At 44.7% G+C, this 12770-nt stretch overlaps 1 protein-coding gene across 1 annotated transcript in view; it reads right to left on the minus strand.

Annotated features, from left to right (window-relative positions):
* HTRA4 (HtrA serine peptidase 4) overlaps window positions 1-12770 on the minus strand; it is a 438816-nt gene that overhangs the window by 41259 nt on the left and 384787 nt on the right. The window lies entirely within an intron of this gene.

Genomic DNA, 12770 nt, shown 5'->3' on the forward strand with positions numbered 1-12770 from the left:
CCATTGCCCTCTCCCTCCATCCCACGGGGAAAACACCCGGTGCCTACTGACGCCAGTCCAGGCCTGGGGCATATCATGATGGTATTTTCAGAGTTGAGAGCCTTCATTATGTGCCTGCAGGGCGCAAAGTAAATACATTTAACATGATATTTCCTAGAGATAGTGCTTTATTTTCAGACTGCAAAGATAAGAAAGCTAATACTAACTTTGAGTTATATCAGGGTGAACAAATTCACTTTATGAGGTGAGGCTTATTAAGGGATGAAGAATGCGACCCCGCCCCCCCCAGTGCCTTGAGACCCTTACAGGTGAGTAGTCGCGCTTAACAAACACCTGATTGATTGATTAATTGAATGGCAACAAAAAAGAATTGTGGTTGTTTCGAGGAGAGGCAGACAAAAACAACATGGGGAACTCTACTGTGGCAGTGGGGCCTGACCCGGTGGTTAATTCGTAAAAATAAAATAAGTGCTGGGGCTCTCATCAGGAGGCAGCATGCACCAGCCCATTTCTCTTGTTAGCGCTGCCTAAAACAGAACCAACTACTAACCAAGAAAGTGGATAATGGCCAGAGTTGCCGACTTCGGAGCCGGGGAACCAGGCTCGAGTCTCGGGTTGGCTCAACATCCTGTAATTCTGGGCAAATCACGTAATCTCCCAGTAAAAGAATATGCTCATGAAAAGCTCCAGTGTTGATAATTAAGAGCCAGTGCTGAGCACCGGAAACCACTGGCTCAAATTAAGCACCGGCCTGACCGATTGCCTCAAGCTCGACCGAGCCAGCTCAAAAAATTGCTTTGTGAGACATTGTGGAAATGGAGTATTCACTCCAACACTTATGACACATCAACACAATCTGACTGAATACTGGAGTGACTGGCCACACACCCAGATTTGTGGCTACACTGCACACACCATGCAGTACTGGCTCCTGTGTCTGAAAATTCCTGAATTCAAGCGTGGAGATGTAGCTGTTGTAGGTGATAGGCACCTCCAGGACCTACCACTGGTAAGACAAATGGTTGAGAGAATATCAAGAGAAGGATATTACTATCAGATCCCTCAGCACTTGAAATGGTAAGGATGGGCTTTAATATAACACTGAATGTGCAAAGGGTTTATGTGGGGGACACAACGAACATGGTTTTGCATACATTGGAGGTTGTTTGGGGTTAGTTCTCTTTTTGTAAAAATGTTCTTGCACAGTATTGAGCCTAGTTTCTTTAGTAGATGAAAATACAAACAACTGGCACAAGCTGGTTATTCCCAAGGTTGGTTTTACATAGGGGTGGACAGGACTCGTAGAGTTTCTCTCTGCGAAATTACCTAAAAACTCTGCAAGATTCTGCAGAGTTCTCTGAGTGGCATAGTTCGGTATGTCGCACTGCTCGAGCTGATTTTTAGTGCCGGGAGCTTGTCTGCAAACAGCACCACACGACACCTGAGAGAGCACTACTTCTTTCTGCCCATGAAGTAGAGTTTCTACTCGAGCTGCAGCTTCCTCAACGTGAGCGGCAGCTTTCTCAACGAAAGTGGTAGTGACCTGATGCGACTGCCTGCGTTGAGAAATCTCACCCGGCGTAGGTCTAGCGCTCGATTTTCTCACTCGCCAAATTAATGTAGGAGATCTTTGCTCAAGAAACAAACTCTGCCATGCGGAGGTTGGCAGAGTTTTTCAGAAACTCTGCGCTCCAAGCTAAGTGCGGAGTGGGCAAATCTCTGTATACTTCGCCGGAAGAGCAGAGTTTACCGCCCAATCCTAGTTTTACGTAGGAAATTTGGTGCCTTGACTGATTTGCATATGGCCAGGTCTAAACTGGGGTGGCATGGTGAGCAAAAGAATGATGGATTTAACCCAGATCTCTTGACTGGGGATGAATGTTTTGATTTGTTCTGCATTCCGTCCATCAATTGTGTGTCTTTTGCTTTCTCACCCTAAGTGCGCCAGGTATGTCCAGACGTGGGTCCTGGGCTCACTGTGCCACTGGAATCAAGCTATCCTAGCTGAAGAGGGGTGAACCCCGAAACCGGTCCTAGGATGCTTGTTTCCTGTCCAGGGAGGACCTGGCTTGGCAGTTTGGGCTGGACCGTTCCCATGAGGCACAGGGTCAAGACTGATTTGTATATGGCTAGGTCTAAACTGGGGTGGCATGGTGAACAAAAGAAGGATGGATTTAACCCAGATCTCTTGACTGGGGGTGAATATTTTGATTTGTTCTGCATTCCATCCATCAATTGTGTGTCTTTTGCCTTCCTATTGACGTCCTGTGCTGTTTGGGCCAGCAACGGGAATGTGGACCGGTCAGAAGGTTCTGGTACTTTCATTTTAAATGCTCCTCCAGCTGTGACAAATGGTGCTTGAGAAAGCAAGGGCTTTATTGGTAAGGACACTGCAGGAATTTCTGATGCTTGAGAAAAATGGAGATGTAAACAGAAGAAGCATTGTTAGAGCCAACAGGTCTGGGTTTAATGTGCTTAGGCATTAAAACACAGCAGTAGCACATTAAAGCCACAAACAAACCCAAACTATATTGAAAGCCCCCTAGCCTTCATTACAGTACTGTTTTTATTTCTGCATGAAATGATGGGCAGATGGTAAGGAAGCCTTAATTATTGTCTTTTGTTTCTTTCTACAGCATAGAAATGAAAGCACTATTATGAAGGCCCCATAGCCACCCAAAATTAATTTCACATATACTCAAAACCGAATTGCAATGAAGGCAACTGAGGCTTTATTACAGTCGGCTTTTTTCCTGGCGGCACTGAAGAGAAGATCCTAGAAGGCAGTGATGGGTGGGGGAAAAAAGAAGTGAACCACAGGGAAAATAGGAAGTGAGTGAAAAACGAGAGGAAGATGCATGAGGATTATGAAGCAAACAGGAAAAACAAGGAGTCACACACATGGAAAAGAGGGAAGGGTGAAAGGGAGAAGGAGATGCAGCAGTAACAAAGCAACAAACGGAAAAGAGGGAGTGGTGGAGGGAGGAATAACATGGAAAGACATCCATGGGAAAGAGGGAAGGAGCGGGTGGAACAAATCAGAGATGCAGGAGGAATGAGGAGCGACACAGATGAAAGAGGAATGGTGGGAGGAAGCAACCATTCCATTGGAAGCAGAAATATATACCCTTGGTAGGAAATAGTATGAGATGGGAGAATGTACTCCTCTTAGTCGACAAAGTTTCAAGCCAATAGCTGAAAGACGATAGGCATCTTGCATGCCCCTGCGTGACTTGATAAATCTAGAGTAGTGCAACGTATCGCTAATTGCTGTGTTGCGTTACTCTGCCCCAGGGAGGTGTTCCATGGGTGGAGCGTGGGTATCTCCATGAACCACCAATGGATTTTGGCTCATCCCCAGATTTACCATTACTGGTAGACCTTTGAAAGTATCAAAATGCTACACATCCCCAGGAGAGGGGTAACAAGGAGAAATATCTTTATTTCTTCTTGTTTTTTCCTCCATGTGTGCTGCAGAATAATGCCTCAGGTGCCCCTTCCTGCACAAAAACAATCCTGATTACACGGCAGGCACCATTGCAGCATGGTGCAAGGGTACCTGCATTGGTGATAGGCAGCACATTGTGTGCTAGCGCTGGGAAATGACAGCAATGCACCGTATAATTATAAGTATATTGCATTCCTGCCTTTTCCCAATTTCGCAGCGCAGCAAGGTGACTCGCTGCGCTGTGCGATTTCTTAATAAATATACCCCTAGATTACGTGCCAATGTTTAGTCTATGCCTCACCAGATTGAACCTGGAAAAAGGGTATCTTGAACCATACTCCTTTGGTGATGGATACAGGGCCGGACAGGCCGTAGCAGGCACCGGGCAATCCACCGGTGGGCCGCACGGGTGGGGGACGGTTTTGGTTGCAAAATCGGCCCTGTAACAAAATCTGCCGAAAACCGGCCCTGGCACAGAGCTCGGCGGCACACCCAACCCCCCCCCCCCGGAGGGGGGAGGGCGGCCGAGCACTTTGCCAGGGCCGGTTGTGGTTCTCAGCCCGTCCTGGATGGATATGGAGCCCAGGGGTGGGAGAAAACTACACTGCCAGCGGGATGAATGCCTGGGGTCTTCAGAAGCAGTAAATGTTGGAACTTCTAGCTGGCGCATCAAAATCTTTTTAAATTGGCTATCCTTGGACTGGTCATTTCCAGAGAGGAAGCAGTGTGGTCGGCTTGTACCTACGCTACTAGGACCCTAAAACAAGAACTGGTGATTCTTTAGAGGGACAACCTGAAATAAATACAATATTTAGATTAATGTATTACTCAAAATTAAGAGGGAAGAATACAGTACTTTGTTATCTGGTGATGCTTGGACTCTTTTCTAAGGAACTCAAGAAGCAACTGCCTGAGGTGGACGATAAGGCAGACAAGGCAATTGTATTATTGAGAAATGTAGATGAAGAAAGTAGATGGGCGGGTTGGGTTAGAGACTGCATTGGAAGCAACGTCTTTGGTAATCAGATGATAACTCCAAAGCTTAAGGAATTGCCAAGGGTACCTTAGGCTACCAGAGCAGATAAAGACAATGTTTTCCTAGATCAGTTTATGGTGGAAGTGGTTCTCCCAATGTTATAAGACAAGGAGAGACAGAGGGGTTGGATGCCCAGTAGGACAGTGCAAAAACCCACCAGCAGATGCTGAACAGAATGTCTTTGTGTGATAATGCACTCCCTGTGGAATTGTTTATAAAACAGTTTGGTTGGTCAGATATGATATGGATGTATATGAAACCACTAGGGGCGAGGCATCCTTCCTGGAGGACTTCAACATGGTGAACGTAACCCTTATACACAGAGCAAATCAAGAGAAGACTGCTCATTGTGCTGACCCATCTCTCTGTTGAATGTAGAGTTTAGGGATTTGGGCAAAATATTGCCTATTGGACTATTAGGGTGGTTAAAGGCCAAATTCACATTGATCTGTGAGAGTTTCTACTAAACCTTTTGAACAAGATGAACAGCTGAGGAACCTCAGGGCGTTATAGAATAATTTCAACAGCGTTAAGTAATGAATATGCTACTTACCAGAATGCATCTGTTCTTGGCATGTAGGGCTGCTGACATTCATATCTGTGCATAGATCGCCGCCTAGTGTTGGGTCCGGATGTTTGCACGTTGTTGTTCTGGAAGAGTCTTCGAAGTATCCTGGGATAGGTGACTCCTCCCCTGGACTACAGTGCGCATGGGCATCCTCTCCATCCTCAGATTGTTTTTCGCCATTGTGGCAGTGATGGAGTAGATACAGAAAGTGATGACCATGCTTACAGTAATTCTGAGAGCTGCAGCTGCGACAGGCGCCGGGGAGGAGGGAGGGCGATATGAATGTCAGCAGCCCTACATGCCAAGAACAGATGCATACTGGTAAGTAGCATATTCAGTTCGAGGCATGTGGGCTGCTGAATTCATATCTGTGCATAGAATACATAGCAGTGCCCTCTATTAGTGGCGGCTACCAGTGCCAGCTGCAGCGGTCTGAAAAAGAGTTTTGAGAACAGCCTGTCCTACAGCTGCCTGCTGTTTTGATTGCACATCTACACAATAGTGTTTGGTAAATGTGTGTGTAGTGGACCAGGTGGCTGCTCTACATATGTCATGCAGGGGAATGTTTCCTAGAAAAGCCATGGAGGCCCCTAACTTACGTGTTGAGTGGGCTTGTGGGGGAATCGTTAATGTGCGTTTAGCCTTTTGATAGCAAATTTGAATACATTTAACGATCCATCTGGCTATACCTGCTTTGGAGATAGCGTTACCTTTGTGGTGTGGGGCAAAGGCAACGAAAAGTTGTTTTGTTTTCCTAAAGTGTTTGGTCCTGTCGATATAATACATGAGGGCCCTTTTTACATCTAGTGTATGGAGTGCCCTCTCTGCGACAGTTTGTGGGTTTTGGAAGAAAACAGGCAGTTCAATAGTTTGATTCATGTGGAACTGCGATACCACCTTGGGCATGAATTTGGGGTTGGTACGTAGTACGAACCTGTTGGCGTGAACCTGTATAAATGGCTCTTGGACGGTTAGTGCCTGGAGTTCACTAACTCTTCGTAAAGAAGTGATCGCTACTAGGAAAGCTACTTTCCAGGTAAGGAATTGAATCTCGCATGAGTGCAGAGGTTCAAAGGGTGGACCCATCAGGCGTGTGAGGACCAAGTTGTGGTTCCACATTGGGGCTGGTGGGTGGCTAGGTGGAATGACTCGTTTGAGTCCTTCCAAGAATGCTTTGATGGCAGGCACTCTGAATAGAGAAAGGTGCTGCCTGGTTTGCAGATAGGCTGATATTGCGGTCAAATGGACACGTATAGAGGTGTACGCCAGATTGCATCGGTATAGGTGTAATAGGTAACAAATAATGTTTTGGATGGATGCGTCTAGCGGGTTAATGTCATTATTATTGCAATAAATGACGAACCTCTTCCATTTTGCTGCATAGCAAGCTCTGGTAGTGGGTCTCCTGGCCTCCTTAATGATGTCCATACAGTCAGGTGGCAGGTTTAGGTAGCCAAACTCTAGGACTTCAGGAGCCAGATAGCCAGGTTCAGCTGTTGCGGATCTGGGTGCTGAATCTCTCCATGGTTCTGCGTCAAATGCTCGGGTTTGACCCGCAGCCTTTGATGCGGCACACTCAAGCTTTCTGAGAAGACTGGCCAGTCATATGGGTTTAGAGGTTTGTTTGTATTAAATGGATGGAAAAGGAAATTAATTAACCTAGGAGAGTCACATATGAGTGGGGCATAGCATATCAGATGTTTCAAAGCTGGAGGGGATCAAAGGCTGGGATCTGATAGGGATATGAAAAGACTAGTGACAGCTGGGATGAACAGGAGATATACACTCAACTGCAGAGTCTTCATGTGGTAAAGTATGTGGGAAATGTAAAAATGGGTCGTGAAGAGGAGGCAAGATGGCGCCGTAGCGAGTTTCCCTGATATCCACCCCCGCAGCGTTCCCCTTTGAACTCAATGATCTGAGACCCCCCCCTCTGAGGTTCCCCCTACCTTAACTCTCCATGGTTCTGACGATTTGGGGGGTTCGCGAGAGAGGCCTGGGCGGGTCTCCCCCAAATGGATGGTGCAGAAACTGCTTGTTAAAAATTTCGGATCGAGCGAGGCGCTGGGAAAGCCTCGGCTTCTGCTGACGGCAGTTGCCGGCTACGGGAATCCCGACGCTGGAGCGTGGCAGCTAGGCAACGCAGACGCTGGGACTCTCATTGCTCACTCCACACATTCTACGGGTCGGATGGCGGCCCGCGGTGCTCGGAGCAAGACGCGCTCCCTAGCCCAGACACCGGCAATCCCTGGATCCGTACCCACAGAAGCAAACAAGAGGACTGAAACCGATAGGAAGCTTGCAAATAGTGGTAAGAATGGGGGAAAAAAGAAACGATTAAAAACCCCTTATCTAAAAATTCTCTAACTGCGGACTCAAATAAAAAACAGCTTGCTATCACTAGTTTGTTTCCATCTAAAGACATACCTGTCTCTGCAAAAAACATAACTCATCTAAAAGACATAGTTACGGATGGTTTGACTGCTACAACTTCTCCTATGAATGATAGCAATATAGCTAATGTAGCCAACTCCGGAATACCTGGTATAGACCCTCCCAGCCCCAATACTATCGCTACTGACATTCAGACGGAGGCCAGAGATGAGCGGCACTCATGGGGGTCCAGTGGTGAGACAACTGTCATGGGTTTGCCAGAAGTATATACAAACATTACAGAAGCTATAGTTAAAAGCCCTAGTCCTGATATGGCTGCTCCATGCAAGACTCCGAGTGGAATGTTAGAATCCCCCACTTATCATAATATCGCTGGCAGTAAAAACACGATGCTACCGCTACACCCTATCCCGGAAGGAAAGCACATACCTAGGGGGGGTGCTCAGGAAACAGGATCTCTCTCGCCAGACCCTTAGAGAACTACTACTCGTTAAACGAAGACACTGTAGACTCTGACAATTCAGACAACTCGGCCTCTAGTTCGATCTCCGACGTAGAACGAGATGGTGATACATCTACAAGTCATTACAGTCAGCAAGAGGGTGGGGGAAAGAAACTACCCAGGAGAGCTAAGAGACTCTCTGAGAAGAAAAAAAGTAACCTGAAACGGAGGTCGATGGAGGTCGGGGACCTTGGCTGGGATTATTCTGATACACACTCCTTATCGTTTAAGGATGTAACAACCTCAAAGGAACAACCGCAGAACACGTCAGCGCTCGGACAGGTAGATATATGTATTCCTGCTGACCCCGGAGAACCGTCCCTATCCTTAATACTACAGTCTCTGAAGGCTTTCCAAGATGAAGCTAAAGCCGAGAGTCGTCAAGCACGTTTGGTCTCTAAAAAAATACAAGGCTCCATCAGAAAAGTCGGTAAAACCTGTACTGAGATTGTCGAAAGATTAAGCCTACTAGAAATCGAACTGATCTACTCGAAGCCTCTGTCGAAGGTCTGAAACAAAACTCCACTTCTCAAGAAAAGTCTATGAACGATGTAATGTGGAAATTGGAGGAGGCAGAAAATCGTCAACGCCGTAACAATCTGAGACTTCTTGGAATTCCAGAGAATAGCGAGGGAGGAGATATCAGGAAATTTGCCATTAACCTCCTTAAAAGCTCTCTACCGGAACTGTCACAATGGGACTGGGACAAGGAAATTCAGCGGGTCCATAGATTCCCTTTAAATATGTCTAAGCGACGCTCAGCTGAACCACAATATCCCAGAGCGATTTTAATCTTTTTTGGGAACTTCTTGCTCCGCCAATCAGTGTTTGAACTAACAAGACCAGATAAAAGAAGGAACTGGGAGACTTTTTCATATTTTGTTCGTCCAGATTTCGCCCATGCTACTGTAGAAAGAAGGTGGCGACTTAGGCAGTTGATTACACCCTTCCAGAAAATTGGCGCCACTGCTTTTTTGCAAAATCCTGCGAAACTCAAAATTAATGTTCAAGGGTAGTATCATTATTTTACTTCTGAAATTCAGCACCCAGAAATTCTTAGATGAAATCACTGCTGGTCAAAAGAAAAAATCTTCCTGAGAGCAAACTTATGTGTCCAGGGGGTGAAAAGGGGAAAGAAAAAGGTTTTAAAAAAAAGGGGGGAAATATATACAAATGTTTTTTGTGGGGAAAGAAGAAAGGGAAGGGGGAAAAAAAAAAAGGGGAGGTGCAAAGGGAAGGAAAAAAAAAAGGGGGGCTCTATCATCTAAGCTTACGGATCGCGGCGGGGGTTGGGTGGGGACAGTTCAGACGTCATCATAACAGGCTCAGGATTGAGCCTAATTGCCTATATATTGGTGGGGGTGGGGGACTCGAGGGAGGGTTGGGAGGAAACAAGCTCAGTACTACAATACATATAAATTGCGAAGGTAAAGCTTTTAGCTGTAAAGGACATCAGATCAAAGAACACAGGAAAAAAGTGTTTATAGAAAAGATAAAAATGCTCTTAGCAGGGAAAGCTAAAATTTTAAGATGGATAGGGTAAAGATTCTGACCATTAACATTTGTAGTCTCAATGACGAGAGAAAAAGGCACAGAGTGGCTATGGGGCTACAATCTGTAGGGGCAAATATCGCCTGTATCCAGGAAACACATATCGAGGGATCTGATATGCAATTGCTTCATAAACTCGGCTTTAAACTGATTACTGCCACAACACAAGGGGTTAGAACTAAGGGTGTTGCTATTTTAGGGAAGATATATGGAACACAATTTAACCGCTCAAAGGCTGATAAACACGGACGATGGGCCATCACAGAGTGTCTCTTGAACAATGGATCTGCAGTAGTTATTTGCTCAATATATAATAGCATCAGTGACGATCCTGATCTCTTGGATCATATTTCTAACGAGCTCGTCCACTGGCCACTCCCGGTAATAATCTGTGGAGACTTCAATCTGAATTTACCGACTGATTGGTCAGATGATTTATGTTTTAAATACAAAGGGAGGAAGCCTAGAGTCTTTCAAGCATTTAAGAATCTATGCTCGACCCACGGTCTTATCGATATTTGGCAAACTAAACACCCGGACGATCCAGGCTAGACGAGACCTAGGGTACTCTCTGATCACAACCCTCTTTTATTAACTATGGAAATTCCTGTAGTTAAAATGAACACTAATATATGGACATTTGAAAGGGCACTATTAATTAACGAGACGTATTGTGAGCTCATGCGACAATGGATCCCTAGATTTCTAGCCGAGAATATTGGTAGCGCGCCAATTGAGATAGTCTGGGATGCTCTTAAGGCCGGGATCAGAGGTGAAACTCCGATTTTCATTATGCGCTAACAAAAAAATCAAACACGAGATGGCAGTATTGCAGAATAATGTCATAACCGTGGAAGAAGGCCTAATTAAAGCTATCCGGGAGGGAAGGGAAGTCGAAGAAGAGCTTAAACAGATCACAATTGCCAAGAATCGTGTGATCGAGATATTAACAGCTAAAGCTATTGACCAAGCCTCAACATATAAAGAAAATATTTATGAATTAAGTGAACAGGTAGGGCACCAGTTAGCTGTGCGCACCCGAGAATCAAACACTGCTAACCTTATCAAGGCTATCAGAGATCCGGAAGCCGGTCTCTTGACAGATCCTGACGCAATTAGGATTGCGTTTCATAAATATTACCAGATTCTATACAGGAAAACTCTCATACACCATAATATTCACGATGCAATTAATGAATACATAAGACAAGATGATTACATGAGGCTAGAGAGCAATGATGCTGATAGTATGGATGAGATCCCAAAATGGGAGGAAATCCTCCTCGCATTGAACAGCCTTGCTATAGGTAAAGCGGCGGGTTTGGATGGAATTCCTACTGAATTCTATATTAAATTTTCTTCACAAATGAAAGATATACTGTCAGAGCTAGTCGCTCATGTATTCCAAGGGGGACGACCCCCGGGATCTTGGTCTATGGCTAAAATCGTAGTCTTTTTAAAAAAACATAAAGACGCTACAGAGTTAGGGTCCTATCGCCCTATCACGTTAATAACTAGCGACTCCAAAATCTACTCGAAGTTATTGGCTACAAGATTGGCTCCTAACATACATAAATTAGTCTTGGCTAGACAACATGGGTTTATCCCAGGAAGGGGCACCACCGATCATATCCAGAGAGTAATCTCATTATTTGATTGGTGCGAGGTTTCAGGAGCTTTTGATAGGGTCTCCTGGAAATATCTCTGGACTGTCATGGCTAAAAGTGGTATAGGGGAACCCTTTATCAAAGCAGCACAGATGCTGTATAGGGAGCCAACTGCAGTGGTCATGGTGAACGGGTCAATATCAGAATCCCTGCCAATAACTAGAGGGACAAGACAGGGATGTCCATGCTCACCTCTTTTATTTGCTATATACATTGACCCATTCATACGGAGACTGGAGAATATCGCTAGGATCTCACCTGTTTGGGTAAGGGACCAAGCTACAAAAATACTAGTATATGTCGATGACATCGCTGGGTCACTAGCGACCCTGCGAACTCCATCAGGGCGATCGTGGAAGAAGCGAAGATTTTTGGGGAAGTGTCAGGCTATAAATTAAATCAAGCCAAAACCCAGATTATCTCCAACAGCAAAATATGCCTGATTGACTCACGGGTGACCGAAAAAGCTAACTACCTAGGAGTGAGCATAACCTCAAAATTAGAAAACCTAGTTGATGATAATATCTCTCCTTTAATACAACGTACCAAGAAGGATATGATCCGCTACAACAATCTTCACCTATCCATTGGAGGTCGTTGTAATTTAATTAAAATGCTTATCTTGCCTAGATTTCTATATCTCTTTAGATCAATCTGTTTGGAGTTCGCCCCGCAAACATTCAAGAATATGGACAGTATGTTCAGTAGATTTCTATGGGGGTACAAGAAACCACGAAGGGCATTACGAACCATCACTTTACCTAGAGATAGAGGAGGACTGGCACTGCCCAATCTGAAATTATGCTATTGGGTTACCACCTTAAAATTTTGCGTCGGTTTACTCTCTTCGATAAATAATAATAACGAAGGAGATATCCCAACTCCACAAGAGCTACTGCTAGGAAATGAATCTAGCGGCTGCTTATGGCGTCATATGAACGATGGTTACTTTAAAAAAGTGAGATTTAAGTCAATAACGTGTATCTATAAAATCTGGAACTTTGTACGGAAATTAGCCGGTATTGGACGATTATCTTATTACACTCCAATTCTCAATAATAGTAATCTCCCCGGGATTTTTAGCGACTCATATATGGAAAGGTGGATAACGAAAAGAGTTACACAACTTGGTTATTTATATACCATATCCGGAATCAAATCTTTTGGCGAATTGCAGACTGAATTTAATTTAGACCACCGGGATTTTTGCAGATTCGAGACTTTCTTTTGAAGAGAGGGGGGAACGGGTCAAGATTCCTAACAGTCCCATTAATTGAGAATTTATTAAACAACTCTAAAATCAAAATTGGGGAAATTTATGAACTATTAAATTTTTGTAACCCAGATGATATGGATAAATATATATGTAAATGGCAGGGTAAACTTGGGATATCGGCTGAAATCGTTTAATTTTCATTTAGCTTATATCAGTCTAGTTTTATGTCAATCAAGCTTCAGGCTCAATTCTATAAAACTTTTTTCTTCTTGTATTATACCCCTTATAAAATAGCTAAATGGGGTTCAGGGAAAGGAACTACGTGCCCCAGATGCGCGCTACCCAAAGCTGATAGTATCCATATCTTTGCCACCTGCGCGGTATTATC

Source organism: Triturus cristatus, chromosome 11, assembly GCF_964204655.1.
Source record: "Triturus cristatus chromosome 11, aTriCri1.1, whole genome shotgun sequence".
In the NCBI taxonomy this organism is placed as follows: Eukaryota; Metazoa; Chordata; class Amphibia; order Caudata; family Salamandridae; genus Triturus; species Triturus cristatus.